Source organism: Lytechinus pictus, chromosome 10 (genome assembly GCF_037042905.1).
Source record: "Lytechinus pictus isolate F3 Inbred chromosome 10, Lp3.0, whole genome shotgun sequence".
Taxonomy (NCBI): Eukaryota; Metazoa; Echinodermata; class Echinoidea; order Temnopleuroida; family Toxopneustidae; genus Lytechinus; species Lytechinus pictus.
In genome coordinates, this window is record NC_087254.1 from 13,160,809 (window position 1) to 13,178,751 (window position 17,943).

The 17,943-nt window shown below is 35.7% G+C and overlaps 1 long non-coding RNA gene across 1 annotated transcript; it reads right to left on the bottom strand.

Annotated features, from left to right (window-relative positions):
- Window positions 1-6,931: 6,931 nt before the first annotated feature.
- On the bottom strand, window positions 6,932-16,797 carry LOC129258232 (uncharacterized). The gene is made up of 3 exons (XR_008584234.2): window positions 16,651-16,797; window positions 14,092-14,358; window positions 6,932-13,320 (listed from the first exon to the last, which is right to left on the bottom strand). It is a non-coding gene; the product is annotated as an uncharacterized LOC129258232 (long non-coding RNA).
- Window positions 16,798-17,943: the final 1,146 nt, after the last annotated feature.

A 17,943-nucleotide genomic window follows, 5' to 3' on the forward strand; every position in this document is an offset into this window, starting at 1 on the left:
CTTATAGTTCTCACAACAAAGATAATAACAAGGAGAACTGTTCTTCTGCACCAAAAGGTGAAATTATTCAAACAACTCTTCAAATTAGCCAACTGTCATTTAAAAAAATGCCATTTGACCTAAAAATATTTACATGTAATCAATAGAGTAACAAACGAGCACTAGCTCCTCTTAAGAAGGGGAAGTAGGCATTAATTAGAACCTTTTTCCATATACTTGCTCATAAAACCTAAAATATCTATACTGTGAGTGATATACCAGTGTCAATGTGAGGCTGCCAATATAAGGTTTAAAGGCAAGGTTCATCCTGACATTAAGTTGGTTTTAATAAAAGCAGAAGTGACAGAAACATATTAATGAAAGTTTGGTGAAAATCCACCAAAGAATAAAAGAGTTATGAAGTTTTAAAGTTTTAAATTTGTGACGTCACATGCGAGCAGCTCCCCAAATTTCATGTGATATAAATTCTATAAAAGTGCTTTTTCTAGGGAAATTGGAAAATGATTTTACCTGTGCATTCAATGTTATCAGAAACATTATTTCACACATGGGCATTTTCATGGTAACTGACGTTACACAGCACAATTTTATACACTTTTCATTGTGTGTATGATTATCTCTATTTTAACAAAAAATTATGGGAGTTTGCTTAAAAGCAAACTCCCTTCATTTGTTGTTTTAGAGATAGTCATTGTGTGAACTTATTCATTTATTATGTTGTATATGGTTTGCACTACAGAATCGAGATGCTTCATTTAGTATCAGGATTATTGGATAGAACAAATACAGTCAGATAGCTGCCCCAAACAGATTTCAATGTTGGGGTCAAAATTTTACTTGCCCACATAAAAAAATTATTTTACCTTTTTGGGTAAGCAACTTAGCATTTTGATACTTTCACTTGCCTTGGTCAAGTGAGCATGTGCTAGAGTCAAGCCCAAGTGCTCTCAAAGATTGCCAACAGTAACGTTCTAATATTGTTCAGGATAATCAGAGCTTTAACCTAAATTGGCCAAAAAATAAATAAATATATAAATAAATAAATAAAAAATTCAAAAAAGTAAGATGATAAGCAATACTCACTGGTTGGAGATTGGTGAGAGATTCAAGACTTTGAAGTACGGAACATTTGCCTCTCTCCCCTTGCGTTCTGCCGATTAAATCACAGGAAGTACACTGAAAGCCAAATTTTCTTGTTGACCTGTATATATGAAAATACGGTTTGAGCGAAGAAGTGACCGGTGAAGCCAGAAGGGAAAACAAAATGAGAATGGGAGCAAAGAAAAAAGGAAAGAAGGATGAAGGTGAGGAGGAAATTTCAGCATTTTCAAACTAAATGTGTTTGCCTGCAAGTGAGATTCAAGCTAACAAGTGGAATGGGTACAAGTATATAATTGAGAAATTATAAGGATTAAAGGTAATAAAGGGATTCACCAAGGTAATTTTAGCCAAAATGTGTATCACCCATTAATAGACAACAAAATCATTTTATATTGAAAAGGCTTGTTGACCCCTGCCTGTGACCTTAAACTTGGAACTGAGTGATAATAGAAATTTAAACAAACAAACCAAAAACTTAACATTGGGCTCCGAAAGTTCTTCAACCTCTGCTGTAACATTTGACCTTGAGGTGACATTCAACTCCCCCAGGGACATCTACTATCCAAGTTTGGTCACAAATGGGCATACATGGATCAAAAGTTATGAGCTGTAATACAAAACTTGCCCTAAAAGACTTAACTTTGACCCATGCTCATCATCACCTTTCACCTTGAGCGAGGTGACCCTCATGTTTGGTAAAATTTGAAATAAATTTGCATATAAGTAACCATGCTTCCCTCCAAGTTTGATTAAAAGCCTTGAGTACAAAGTTATTCAAGTTTTGTCAGTATTACTGCGAGGATAAATACATGCGTCCGCATTCCCATTTGAGATTCCTGCAATGCATTACTGCTATACAATAATGGTGAATAATGCTGTGCGCAGTGTTCAGCTGGTAAGTTTGTTGAAAGTCAATTATCTCTCTTTAACGGCTTGTGCAACACGATAGTAAGAAATACCAGGGGTCTGTGTTAGTTCTACATCAGAAATCATTACTCTGAATTGGTGTATGTTACTGTAGAACATCATTTGCTTGTTTCGATGAGGTCTATCAACTATTACAATTATGTTGGGCAGGATTTGGTGTACATAAGAACACTGATTTCACTATAAATTGGAAGCATTGTTATTCTTACACCTGAAGAGGAAATATCCTCTTTCGCAGTTTCAATGCTAATTGATGCAGCTTTGTAAAAGTCTTCGCACTGCTACTGTAAGCTTGAATTGAGTATAAGACTAAAACTTACTCTGCGATATTTTCTGGTCCACTCCGACCCCTCGGATCTTTCTATACCCGCAAATTCTAAAATCTGCCCGGACAACTTTGGCCACATTGTGAAAAGGGCACCAGGAGCTGCATCCTCAATTGTTAAATCAAAGTCTTGATCAATCTGAAAATGAAATAAGTATTTATAAACTGTATCACACATAATACAATTACCAGCATACAATGTTTTCATACATCACATTGTCATTAAAGTCATGCTAAATATTGCTCATTAAATTTGAAAAAATTAAAACTCGTCAATGTTTGTAACAAAAACCCTAGGTCACATGCACACACTGCACAAATCAAGTAAAGTCTATTCCCAGGTCGAAATTCCATTAGGGTCCAACAGGAGGCCAACATAAAATTTCTGTTGGTTTCTAATGGTTTCTAATGAACCATTAGATTTCCCATTTTTATTGAGCTTTGACGTTGACCTTTCTATTTCTAATCATTTATTACATTCCTTTCAATATTGATCACTATTGGAGTAATTAACCACTGGAGAAACAATACTTAGTATTTGCAAAACTGTCCATGTATGCATTAAACTACAGGCATACATGTACATTGCAAATGTGCAGGTACAGTGCTTGACTGAGATCAACTACGGTATGCTTTCCAAACTGTAACTATAACTTCATGGCTGCGCAATCGATGGGGATTCTTCACCTTGTCACGAACCACTTAACAGCTAATAAAAGTGAATCCCAACTTATACCCAATAGCAAGTTCTGATTGGCCAATACACATTGATTGCCAAATGTTGCATATTAAAAAAAGAGAATGAAAAATACCAAACTAACCCTAAATCATGGGGGGGGGGGGAAATGGGTGGGGAAATTAATATTCCCCCCCCCCCCAGATTGACATTCATGGAAAGAAGACACATCCCAACTTAACCTTTCAAATCAGATTTCAGAACAACTTTTCCACTAATCATAAATAATTATGACAACTAAGATGCAACTGAATTTTTAATGCCATCGTCGCAGAACAAGTGATCCTATAATCTTGCACTATATTCTCAAGCAAGAAAGACATTAATTTTGGAAATTCATAACCAAAAAATGCTTTGTTCAAACAATTAAATTTAAAATGAGTTTTTTCATAATGCGAATCCACTGCACTATTGTAGTAATCAAGTTATTTTACCATTCCCGCATCCAAAAGCCGTAAATATTTGTCAAGAATTTCTGCTGTGCTTGGTCGCGGGTCCCTTGTAAAAAAAAACCATGGTTTGATGTTAAGGTAAAACCATGGTTTTGCATTGGATCCATAGTACAGTAATTTCATAGTTTAACCATAGTAAGATATGGTTTAATTATGGTGAAATCATGGTGCACTAGTGTTTAACCATAGTTAAACTATAGCTTTAGCATGGGTAAACCATGGTAACCATGGTTAAATGGTGTTAAATTGGAACGCACTTACCATGACATTACTATGGCATAACCATGGTCACAACTGTGTTTTTACCATATTTTAACAATGGTTAAGAAAGTATAAAACCATGGTAAAGAGAAGGTGAAACCATGGTTAGAAAAAGGTGAAACCATTGTTTTACAGCTGCCAAACCACATAATTACAACCCGAATCACGGTAAAACCATAATCAATTGTATGGTAGACCCACCTTTTGACCATAGTGCAATATTGTATGATGATAGTTAAACCATGTCAAAGTACTGTCTAGCCATGGTTTAACCATGGTTTACCACGGTTAAACTATAGGTTTAGCATGGGTAAACCATGGTAACCATGGTTAAAAGGTGTTAAATTGGAACGCACTTACCATGACATTACTATGGCATAACCATGGTCACAATTATGTTTTTACCATAGTTTAACCATGGTTAAGAAAGTATAAAACCATGGTAAAGAGAAGGTGAAACCATGGTTAGAAAAAGGTGAAACCATTGTTTTACAGCTGCCAAACCACATAATTACAACCCGAATCACGGTAAAACCATAATCAATTGTATGGTAGACCCACCTTTTGACCATAGTGCAATATTGTATGATGATGGTTAAACCATGTCAAAGTACTGTCTAGCCATGGTTTAACCATGGTTTACCACGGTTAAACTATAGGTTTAGCATGGGTAAACCATGGTAACCATGGTTAAAAGGTGTTAAATTGGAACGCACTTACCATGACATTACTATGGCATAACCATGGTCACAATTATGTTTTTACCATAGTTTAACCATGGTTAAGAAAGTATAAAACCATGGTAAAGAGAAGGTGAAACCATGGTTAGAAAAAGGTGAAACCATTGTTTTACAGCTGCCAAACCACATAATTACAACCCAAATCACGGTAAAACCATAATCAATTGTATGGTAAACCCACCTTTTAACCATAGTGCAATATTGTATGATGATGGTTGAACCATGTCAAAGTACTGTCTAGCCATGGTTTAACTATGGTGTACCACGGTTAAACTATAGGTTTAGCATGGGTAAACCATGGTAACCATGGTTAAAAGGTGTTAAATTGGAACGCACTTACCATGACATTACCATGGCATAACCATGGTCACAACTGTGTTTTTACCGTACTATAACCACGGTTAAGAAAAGGTGAAACTATGGTTAAGAAAGTATAAAACCATGGTAAAGGGTAGGTAAAACCATGGTAAAGCGAAGGTGAAACCATGGTTAGAAAACGGTGAAAACATTGTTTTACAGCAGCCAAACCACATAATTACAACCCAAATCACGGTAAAACCATGATCAATCATATGGTAAAACCACCTTTTAACCATTAGTGCAATATTGTATGATGATGGTTAAACCATGTCAAAGTACTGTCTAACCATGGTTTAACCATTGTATACCACGGTTTAACCATTGTATACCACGGTTTAACCATAATGTGCCACAGTTAATCGATGGTTTCATTGTAGATAAACCATGGCTACCATGGTTTAACCGTGGTTACAACCTTGTTTTTATTGTGGTAAATCCATCGTTTCAAAGTGTCTTTACTATGGTTAAGAAAAGGTGAAACAATGATTTTAAAACAGAAACAGTGATAATAACATGGTTATGCAATGAAATCCAAAGTATAACCATGGTTTCACTACAAACCAATCATAGAATTACCATGGTCTTGCATCCTCAAAATCATGGTAAAAGCATGGTTAATATTGGATCCATTGTGCGACATACCCATGGTTTAACCATGGTGCATGATGGTCTGATGATGGTTAAACCATGGTGCACCTTGGTCTGCCCATGGTTTGGACATCCTTCAACCGTGATCGTACTACAGTTACTGTGATTTAACTATGGTAAATTTGAAAGGATTTACAACAGTATTACCATTTCCATTCATGAATTCATCGTGCATAAATTATCTCGGCACGAGCAGACGACTTAGACTCGAACTATGATCGAAATAAACTTCGAATTAGTGGTGAATAGGCATCATAATTACACAATAGGTGTTATTTTGGGGGCAATGTAGATCAAGTAAGTAGTAGTCAAGTTGGACATTACTGTTTATTTTGATGATTGTGTTAACCAAGCAAATCGGCCGGTCGACGTATTTTTTTTTTCTTTTCGATGCACCGATTTCGCAAAATCTGCACCGGCGCTCGATGACATCGATCAAACACCGATTTTAAAAACGATCAAAGTTATGATATTTCAAAATCTTTGAGTTTTTTATATTGACACCTAAACATGGCCTAAGTTCAGTAACCCCAGATGACCTTTGACCTTGATCATGTGACCTGAAATGTATAGCAGATCGATCAGTGATACTTGGTTACCCTTATACCCAAGTTTCATGAAATAGGACCAAATTCTTCCAAAGTTATTATACCATTTCGAAAACTTAACCAAGGTTAAGATTTGGTGTTGACGCCGCCGCCGGAAAAGCGGCGCCTATGTCTCACTTCTGCTATGCAAGTGAGACAATAAAACCGTGGTTCTCAAGCTCAAACCAAAGTTTAACTGTAGTTTCACAGCCAGAAACGATGATAAATCCCTGGTTCTACAAACCAAACCACAGTAGAGCCATGGTTTTACAACCGACCTCTGGTATAACCATCAACTGCTATACCACCCAAACCAGAGTATAACCATGGTCGTATGGTCATACACAGCATACACGTCATCCAACCTGTCTGCTTTTTACCTCTATCATATTATCTGCTGAAATGAGATAAAGTGGAAACTCAGTATAAGGAGGACCTTGGGATCATGAACCTTGTTATTATACCCGGAATCTAACTTCACCAGGGCACAAAAACAAAAGGACCTTGGACCAGCAAATTTGACTGTTATATTGGGAATCTCTGTATATTGAGTTTCTAGTGTATCAGCGAAAGAAAAGAGTCAATTAAAATACAGTTACAATGTACACATTCGGCTACATCATCAAAGAGCCACATTGGTGATGGTATAATAAGAAATTACATTTAAAATTGTAGGTCAGTCAGACAGATAATATGACAGAGGTCATATTCCACACTATACACATCGCCACTTATTGTATCAATCAGTGAGTGATCACACAATGACCTAAAAAGGGACAAAATGCAAATCAGTGTTAAGAACAACGCAATGAAAACTTTTAATAAAAATAAAGTCAAACACATCTAATACAGTACTACATGTACAGCTCTGGAAACATTACCCAAGTTAGCTGACAAAAGAGGCAAGTCTTTATACATGGCAGGTTTGAATACATATCTATAAAAGAACCCACATAAATTTTAATACATTCTTTATAAATTTTGTACTTTTCACACAAACAGTTAGCACAGATATGGCAAGCTAAATTAAGTAAGGAATGTATACATGTACTCCTGAAAACTGTTTTATTACTGCTGATTAGTGATTTCATATAACTGATTTGGCCAAGAAGACATGTTAGAAAGACTTTATACGAAAAACAAAAGAAAATAACTAGATGGATTCTCGACTGCACACAGTCGAAATTTATGCCTCCGCCATTGCCACTAGATCAGAAATATGTTGCACAGGTAATTTCCCATAAATCTTCAAATTTGTTCTATTCTTTTTATATTAAATAATTTATGCCTTATCCCAACATAAATAAACACTGAATGTTCAGTGCATGTTTGAGCTGCTAAGAAAAAATTTTACAGGCCGGCTCGGGTAGGAATCGAACCCACGACCATCTGGTTATCAGACAGGCATCATACCACTTGACCACCGAGAAGCCCGATGGCTGGTAGCTGGTTTGATTCACATAATAGCAGCAGGTACAGTACTGTGTTGATATATCACATAATAGCAGCCAATATCCATCGGGCTTAATTCCTGGTGGTCTAGTTGTATGACGCCTGTCTAGTAACCAGGAGATCGTGAGTTCGATTCCTACATTGTACCATAGCTGGCCTGAACATTTGGTGTTCACTTATATTTGGATAAGGCAAAAATTATTCAATAAAATTAAATCTACCCAACGGAAAACCTTGATTGATATTTTCTATTATCATATTGATCACTCTCATATATGCATCCAAGAACCATTAATATTGAATCTACAAGCAATTGTGACAAGAGACATGAACTCTTAGACCTTTGAACTTCTCAAGTCAATGTCATAATGTATGCATTGTCCATATTTGAAATTGATCTATCGAAGTCTTTGGTTTATCACAAGAACTATTTCATGCATACACTGACCTACAATCAAACTTGATATATGAAAATAATTTTTAGTATTCATAAAACACAAGAAAATTACTAAATGGATAAAAAAGTTGTAAGTATATGACCTTTGAACTTGGCCCTGCAACCCCCCCAAATTACCCCCCCCCCATATCAAGCATATATGTACCAAGTTTGGAGTTACTTCCTCTAACATTCCTTTAGTTACACAAGAACAAGATATTTTAAGGCATACTGACCTCTGTGACCTTTGACCATGTGACCCCAAAATCCAATCAGATCATTCTCCCTCTATTATGTATATAAAGAATGTACCAAGTTTGAAGTTATTAGCTCCAATGGTTAAGTTATCACAAGAACAGGACATTTTAAGGTATATAACGACCTCTGTGACCTTTCACCCATGACCATAAAATCAAAACAAAGTATTATCCCCCCAGGATATACCCTCATACCAAGTTTGATGTAAAACCACTCCACGGTTCTTGAGATTTCGACAAAACAAAACGGGACGGACGTACGGACGACCCGAAAACGTAATGCCTCCGGCCACTTCGTTGGCGGAGGCATTAAACAATCATAAATATTCTAAATAAATTAAGAGTTAGCACAGATATGTCAAGCTTAATTAAGTATGGAATGCAGAATGATGTCATATACTCCTGAAAACTGTTTTTTTTTTTTGCTGTTGATCTTATAAGATTTGGTTTGACTGAGAAGACAAGGTAGAAAGACTATATGTATATACAAAAAAAAAATCCCTGAATAAACTAATAAATTAATGTACTTTTCACACACAGAGGTAACACAGATATGGCAAGATTAAAGGACAAGTCCACCCCCCCAAAAAAAAAAAAAAAAAAACCTTGATTTGAATAAAAAGAGAAAAATTCAACAAGCATAACACTGAAAATTTCATCAAAATCGGAAGTAAAATAAGAAAGTTATGACATTTTAAAGTTTTGCTTCATTTCACAAAACGCTTATATGCACACCTCAGTCGGTATGCAAATGAGGGAACTGATGACATCACTCACCCACTATTTCTTTTGTATTTTATTATATGAAGTATGAAATATTTTGATTTTCTCGTCATTGTCATGTGAAATGAAGTTTCATTCGTCCCTGAACACGTGGAATTCAATTATTTTAACATTTTGTGCTTCAGGCAAGGAGGTCCTAATCATCAAATTCGTAAAAATTGAAATATTGTATAATTCAAACAATAAAAAACAAAAGAAATAGTGAGTGACATCATTGGCTCACCTAGTTGTGCATATCACTGTTTTGTTGAAAATAAGCGAAACTTTAAAATTTCATGCTAGTTTGATTTTTCTCTATTTATTCAAATCAGCATTTTCCTGGGGTGGACTAGACCTTTAATTTGAAGATTAGAGACATTGAGTCAAATTTTCAAAAACAGTCAATGAAACATACACTACTCAATGCATCCTCTTCCCAGTGATACATGCTAGCAGGTTTTACATCCATATTTCATACTGTTAAGGTGACATTGCATTAACAAAGATATTACCTGAATTTCACAAATTTACTTTCGAGCTACATATTCCAAAATATATCCAGATCATCTCCTATAGTGGTACATGTTAGCACCAAGTTTCACATTTATATTTCAAATTGTTAAGGTGACAATGGCCCGTATTCTGATAGCGTGGTTTAACTTAACCCTGGTCTAAGTGTGGTAATAAACTGCCATATTTAAACCTAGGTTTAAGTTTCGTATTCCGATAGCAAGGTTTAAGTTTCGTATTCCGATAGCAAGGTTTAAGTTAACCCTGGTCTAAGTGTGGTAATAAATCTTCAAAAAGTTAAACTCGCGCTGGGGGTAGTTTAAGCCTTGTTTAAATCCAACAAATCATGGCCAACAATTTTTTTAGAATGTATGCCTATATTGCATTGCAAGCTACTTCCTCAGTTTTTAACCGATTTTCATGGAATTTGGAACACACATTGTTCTCAAGGTAAGGAGGTGTAAGAATTTTTTTTTTCTTTTTTGGAAATTGTGTTGCCATGGAAACAGTATATTATGGCAAAAATTTTGCCGTTTAAAATACTTTTATCAGTTTTCTACCAATTCTCAAGAAAGTTGGCTCACACATTGGTTTTGAGGTAAAGATGTGCAAGACACATATTTCCATGTGTCGGAAATTGTGTTGCCATGGTAACGGTATATTATGGCAAAAACTATGTATAAATCTTGCTGTTCCAACTACTTCCTCAGTTTTTAACCAATTCTCATGAAATTTGGCACATACATTAATGTTGAGGTGAAGATGTCCAAGATATATTTTCGTCTGTATCAGAAATCGTGTTGCCATGGTAACAACATATCAAATAAAGAAAATAAGGTGAGAATTTGGTAGTTCGAACTCCCATCTTTTTTCAGCCAATGCTCATAAAATTTGGCACACACATTAGTCTTAAGTTGAAGATGTGCAAGACATATTTTTGTATGTATGAGAAATCATGTTGCCATGGTAACAACATATTACATAATGAAATTAGGTGAAAATCTGAACTCCTTCATTAGTTTTCAACTAATTCTTATAAAAGTTGGCTCACACATTGGTTTTGAGGTATAGATCTGCAAGACATATATTTGTGTGTGTTGGAAACTGTGTTGCCATGGTGACAGCATATTAAATCAATAAATGTGTAAACACATCTAATGGATTGAACTGCTTCTTCATTTTATGACATAGGCCTACATGTATGCTCATGAAATTTAGAACACGAGGTTTTGACTTGAGGTAAAATAATCTGCAAGGCACATTTTCTCATTCATCAAAATATGTGTTTGTACGGTAACTACACAAACCAAAATAAGATTAAGACAATGCTAACTGTTGTTTGGCTACACAGAGAACAACATGTAGCTGTAGGCTTAGTACTAGTTTTAAGGGGGTTGCTAGACCTCTAACTTTAGATCTCGAACTACAGTCCCTAGCTTTAGATCTAGGTCTAGATCCTTTAGATCTAGTAATAGAAATAATCCAACGTTAGATCTCCAGCCTACTTTATTTTAAGGCCTAACGTTAGATGATTAGATCTACTGTAGACTAGCCTCGAGACTAGCCAACATTTACTTTTTTATTTATTTAGAATCTACATTGAGCATGTTGAGAGTCTACAAATCTCTAGATCTAGACCTATTACATGTATTACATTGATATAGATCTAGTTCTAGGTCTAGATAGGGTTTAACTTTTAGTCTAAGTTATTTAGTCTAGATCTAGGCCAGCATTAGAGATTCTAGATCATACAGTAGACTAGATCAGCCAGTTAGGGCTAGGCTAGAAATCTAGAATGAATATATAGCACAGACTAACGTTAGGCCTAGGCCTAGATCTAAATTCTTACATAAATCTAGGCCAGGCCTAGTCTAGTCAAGACTTAACCCAGGGAGCTCCCTGGGTTAGTCAAGACTGAGCTGTTGGTCTAGGTTTGGGCCTGTTTTCTAGTCCTGGATCTGGAAACCTAAACGAGTCCCCAAAAATGTTTGAATAACAAACTCTTAAAAGAAACAGATATGGACCTAAAACAGGAGTAGAGAGATGTCTTGGACTAATTCTAAATTTAGCCAGGCCCAGTTACTTGGCAAGCAATGCAGCGATAATCAGATCTAACACTGTACTGTCTGTAGACAGGAATAACCGTTGTTTCTGGGGATTTATTTTAAAAATTCTGACATTTTACTGTCATATAACATTGCCTTGGTGAGAGAGGCCAACGTAGAGTGTCATAATTCAGCGGAACAACCAATACAGAGACTGTTCAAAGCTTTTTGTCTAAGACAAATCAGATCCATTCCACTAGATCTAGCCTATGCCTAAGGTTACTTTAGAATAGTACTATAATCTATCCCTGTCCCTAAGCTAAGCCAGCCTAAGTCATGAATGCTGTTCTAGGCCTAGACCAATATTTATCTTCAGTCTTGGTTGCTCCACTAACTCACTAGACTATGTTTTGCTTCAGGAAAGTAAAAAAAAAATCAAATAGGCCTAGGCCTAACTTAGTTAGTAAAAACTATGTTCAATTCTCCTCCAAACAATTGGGCCTAGGCCAGATCTAACTATAGGCCTATTTAGACCCAAGACTACTCTCAAAAAGTTATAAAAAAATCCCTTACTTAAAGTTAGAATAAAGACGTCGACCTCTTAGCTTATTGTTTTAGATCTAGGACTAGGGTCTAGACTCTAGTCTAGAGTGGTTGAGGGGAATCTATTCAATTTAGATTTTGACAAACATGAAAATAAATAAATGGGACTGATACTCAAAAAACTGTGCAGGTCACTCGGTTTGGGGTTGAAATGTTTTAGTAATTAACAAAAATAAATATAATTGAAATGAAAATTTCTTACCATATATGGGTGATGAATGCTTTTCTTTCACTACAATAGTTGTTATTAGTTTCCATAATATCAATTTTTTAAAGAAAAAACGACTTTAGTGCCATTTTTTCAACTTTGTTGCAATCACCCCTGCAGCAGTAATTTACCAAAAAGGTGCTAGTCTTGGTTAAAAGAGGGTTATTATTTTCAAAAAGAATTTTAAACCCGGGTTTAACCCAGGTTTAGTTAAACCCGGCTATCAGAATACCAAAATAATTAAACTACACTTGGACCAGAGGTGAGGTTTAGAGGAGGTTTAATTAAACTAGGGTTAACTTTAGACTAGGGTTAAATTAAACCTGCTATCAGAATACGGGCCCATGTGTTTAAACAAATAAATTTCACAAATTGACCTTTGACCTACATATTCCAAAATCCATTCAAATCGTCTTCCTAATGATGGTACATGTTAAACACCAAGTTTTTACATCCATACCTCAAGCCGTTTAGGTGATATTGCTTTGACAAGAAAATAACCTGAATTTTACATACAAGGACCACATATGAAGTTCACACCTTACGCAGTCTTGAATAAATTAAGTTTATGAGCAAGTTTGGATAATCCATGTGGAGTTAGAAGTTTCCAATACATTCTGTAAATCACTGTAATAGGGAAACATTGAGTAAGCAACTCTATCAACGTCCGTCAGCATTCAATCAATCTCGGGATATTCAGTATATTTCAAAATCTGGTGAGAAAACTCTGCATAGATTACCTGATCCTCATCAAAGAGCCAAGGATACTTCAGTCGGTCATCAGTGATCCTTGGCCGAGGGACAGAATTTATGATCCATGCCCTTCTGTCTGCCAGTGTCTTCTGCATGCAGAACTCAACTCTCTTGAAGTCTGGCTGCCTTTTTTTCAGTGCTCATCCACTCTATGTGCCTTGCAACAGTGTCAGATTTGGAAAGAATAAAAAATTATACTTAAAAAAAGAAAAAACAAAGAATAAAAAATTATACTTAAAAAAGAAAAAACAAATAGATTTAGAATCCTCATTCATTTAGTTTCTGTCAAATCACTTTTCATCCGAGTCCTTAATAGATATTTACAGCAAATTTTACTATAATAGCAAGTTTTATGCAACGACACGCCAGTCTTGTTGCCAAAGACAAGAACAGAAAAGCTCCACTTGGTCACACTTTGCGACTATCTGTCACAAACACACTGTACCAGTTAACATTTGGTGAAAGACCATAGCAGAACCATATACATGCGAATTAGACTAAAAAATTAACTTTAGGTAAAATCTAACAGAGAAATGCATTACAAAATGTCACAACAATGTAGCCACTGTAAGATTCCTGCATCAATAGTGATACTCAAACATTAGTAAGTTATAATGCAAGAAATATTCTCATATTTTATGCATTTACTCACATTTACTTAATTCATCAACTCTTAAGGTGCCCCATACACGTTTAAAGCGTTTTTACTGGCCAAGTTCTAATCCTCTTTAATAATCCTTCTGGTTGAGTCTCATATATAACTATGTCATGTGAAAAAGAGAAATGCCTTTAAGTTTGGCCATTATCAAGTAAAATATTTATCTAGAAGGATGAATCAATTGCCAAAGAAATTAAATGGCATGCACTTGGGCAAGACTATGGCACATTGAGAGTTAATTGGGGTTTCTGTTTGGTACCAGATACTTACTCTCCACCATTCACCAGTTGCTGTGCACCGAGGACCACAGGTAGTTTGTAATTTTTACTCTCAATGGCCCTGTCACAAGTTCGTCCTCTTCCATGTCTGCAAAATCGTAGAATTTGTCTTGCCATGTCTGCAGGAAAAATATCTTCTTCTTTCACTCCAAATGTTGTGCACACCACCCTAAGCAGCTCCTGTTTTGAGGTCTCCTCTGACTTGTTGGTTACCAACACCCTTCTTTGATTTTGGCCATATATCAATAAAAATTTGTACCTGGAATGAAAAGTAATTGATTTTCTTACTAAACCTGAATTTTGAATAAATAATAATGTATGCAAAGAGCTTTCAGGATAAATGTGTGTAATCAAAAGATATTGCATGTACATGGACACAAATATTCAGTTTTTGCCTCGATGCAAGAGGCAAACAAGACATATTCCAATGTTTGTCTGGGTTTGGTGATACATATTCCATTCATTTATCTTTTTTTCTAGTATTAGTTTCCTGTCTTCGAATATTAGTAAAATTGAAGGGATGGTCCAGGCTGGAAATATTTATATCTCAATAAATAGAAGAAAATTTACAGAGCAAAATTCTAAAAATTTAATCAAAATCGAATAACAAATAAAGTTTTTGAATTTCAAATGATATTATTCCGGTGAAACAGTTCTAGGCATGTCTTTATGAATATTCATTAGGTTGGCTGGTGATGTCATATCCCCACTTGTTCTTTTGTGTTTTATTATGTGAAATTTGGTTTAATAAAAAAAATTGCTACCAAGAACTAAAACAATTGGATTGACAACTGATTAAGTGGACTAGTTATTTATTGCCTCAACTTATTTCATCATAATGGAGACACATCATTTACACATGTATGAAAAAATGAAACATTTACGATGTCATGTAATGACATAAGAAAAAATTGAAATGTGACATCATCAGCCCACCTATTGAATATTCATGATGATGTGCATATTCCAAAAAATATTGATAAACTTTGAAAATCAATAACTTTGTTATTTGATATCCAAGTTTGATGAAATTTTCAGCATTTTACTCTGTGAATTTTACTCCATTTATATACTTTTAGATATAAATATTTTCAGCCTGGACCATCCCTTTAACTTCCCGCTACCAGGAAAGAAAATTGTATTGTAGTCTATTAAAAATTTTGATTTGAAATTAAGATACAGTACTATTACGACACAACGGTCCAGCGATGGTATTTCCATTTTTCATCACATGAAAATTCATTCATTTCATAATAACCAACCATACTTAAAATTCATACAAATTTCAGACAATTCCACTATTAGTGACACAGTCGGACATATGGAACAACACTTCCTAAATTAATAACTTAACCCATTTGTGACGAAATTCCACATTACGTGGTTTGGCCTCGGATTTTTCATGATTAGTTGTAGGCGCGCGGGCCTATATATGAAAATACCAAGGAGACTCGAAAGTAAACACTAGAACTATTGGCATTACTTTTCTTTTGGTAACAATCATCGCCGCTATGGCTAGGAAAATGCGCATATCTTTCAGTTGTGTACAACTGTGTAGATCTACTATCGTAATGTGCATGCATGCTGTAGAAATCGTCGAAACAAGGAGCCAGCCACGTTCCCACAACCACACTCTGAACTTACCAAAAAAAAAAAAGATTTTCACATGGAAAAACATATACAGACATATGAATTGTACTCCCGCTTAAAAATAAAGGATTTATTAAAACATACTACTTTGCAGCTAGCTGATCCATTGATCAAGTATTACTAATTAAATGAGGACTAATTAACCCGCAGTAGCAGAGTCTGTAGCCTAGGCCTAGAGACTAGACCCATCAAAAAAAAAGAATACAGATCAGTGGACTGAATGCTGTTGCCGTTCAAAAGTATAACATTAATTAGGACCACCGACACCGTACTCTAACCGTTAACGTAAACTTTAAAAAGTTAAAGTATAGATCTAGATCTAGACCCTAGTCGATAGTCTAACGTTAATTAAGCCAGTAGGAGATCTAGTACAAAATTTTTCTTCATACTCAATGGCAGCCAACAAGTTTTTTTTTCAGGTAGGCCAAGCGCTAGCCTAAGTTAGGCCTAGGCTAGGGCCGGGACTAGGCTATGAGTACGACGTGTTCCACCATAATAATAAATCTAGTCCAAAAAGGACCAAAGGCAAAGTCCAAGGCAAGCTCAAGCCTATAATAATAGCCATAAATAACTTTTAGGCCCTACATGTAGCCAGCCCCAATGCCTGGCTTCAACTTCAAGTTGAAGTCAGAATACATTTCTAGACCCATGCAACACTCCTAATCAAAATAAATGCAGCAACATTACAGACTAAGGCAAACTCTTGAAATAATCCACTGCACTGACAGTGACACTGCCTGCTGCAGAGTGCAGTACCGTACGGTTCTACTCGGGCTTGGTACGGTACGCGCACAATCCGCCGAGTGTTCAATTTCCGAGTCATGCAAGGCCAAGGAGGTGCCAGGAGTGGACTAATTCACGAGAATGCCCAACAGATTACTGATTAGATAAGCTTACTTACCGTTAACTATCTCCTGACAGTTCCATAATTTGTCTGTTCTCCTATAGTTTCAGTTAAAAAATTAGTTGAATGCAGTTAATTGCCTGAATTTCATGAACTTGAAGCTTAGCTAGCCCTTGGCCTTCGAAGCATTAAGCTGATTGTATCTGCACGGTTTACGTGTGACGTGTGTGTGCATTTGTCTATGGTGTGTATAGCATACATGTGCGGGTTGTGCGTTACACATGTGGTATAGGTACTCGGTGGTACTACTAGTACCGTACATCGACGCGCAAAAAAAAAGGGCGCGAAAATGAGCGGGAGGGGTGGGGGGGGGGGGGCAGGCGGGGAATGCGCGAAATTCGTGTTGAACACAATTATAAAGTAGACAGGTTCAAAATGACAAATGATATATATATACGTATAGACAGACAATGTTTAGTGACTGGGCAGACATATTTTGAAATTATACAAAAAGATAATATAGTCCTATTAAAAAAAAAAAAAAAAACACCAGCGGCCACCCCCGGCCCGACTACCTTCAAGATCAACAACAACGGCCCTGCTTAGTTAGTAATTCAGGTCGCAGGCCTTTATAATTTTAGTCATGCCTTTGGATGGCCGAAAGTTAGTCAGAAACCACAAATGGTGTATAGTCAAGCCTGTCTTTTTACGAAATACGAGTAATGAAAAACCTTCGTTAGTCCACAGCTGAGTTAGTCGTGACAAGCTTTATAGGCCCAGACTAACAAAGTTAGTACCTTGGTAAAACGGGAATTTAATCATGCTTTTTGTAACCAATGTTTTTACACTTTCATTAAACCACGGTTAAAACCATGGTTATATAACAATCATTTTCAAACTATCATAAAACCATGGTTAAAATCATGGTGTATAACCGTCGTTTTCAACCTTGGTAAAACGCAAATTTAACCATGGTTTTGTAACCACTGTTTTGACACTTTCATTAAACCACGGTTAAAACCATGGTTATATAACCATAATTTTCAAACTATCATAAAACCATGGTTAAAATCATGGTGTATAACCGTCGTTTTCAACCATGGTAAAACGGAAATTTAACCATGGTATTGTAACCACTGTTTTTACACTTTCATAAAACCACGGTTAAAACCATGGTTATATAACCATAATTTTCAAACTATTATAAATCCATGGTTAAAATCATGGTGTATCACCATCGTTTTCAACAATGGTAAAACGGAAATTTAACCATGGTATTGTAACCACTGTTTTTACACTTTCATTAAACCACGATTAAAACCATGGCTATATATAACAATCATTTTCAAA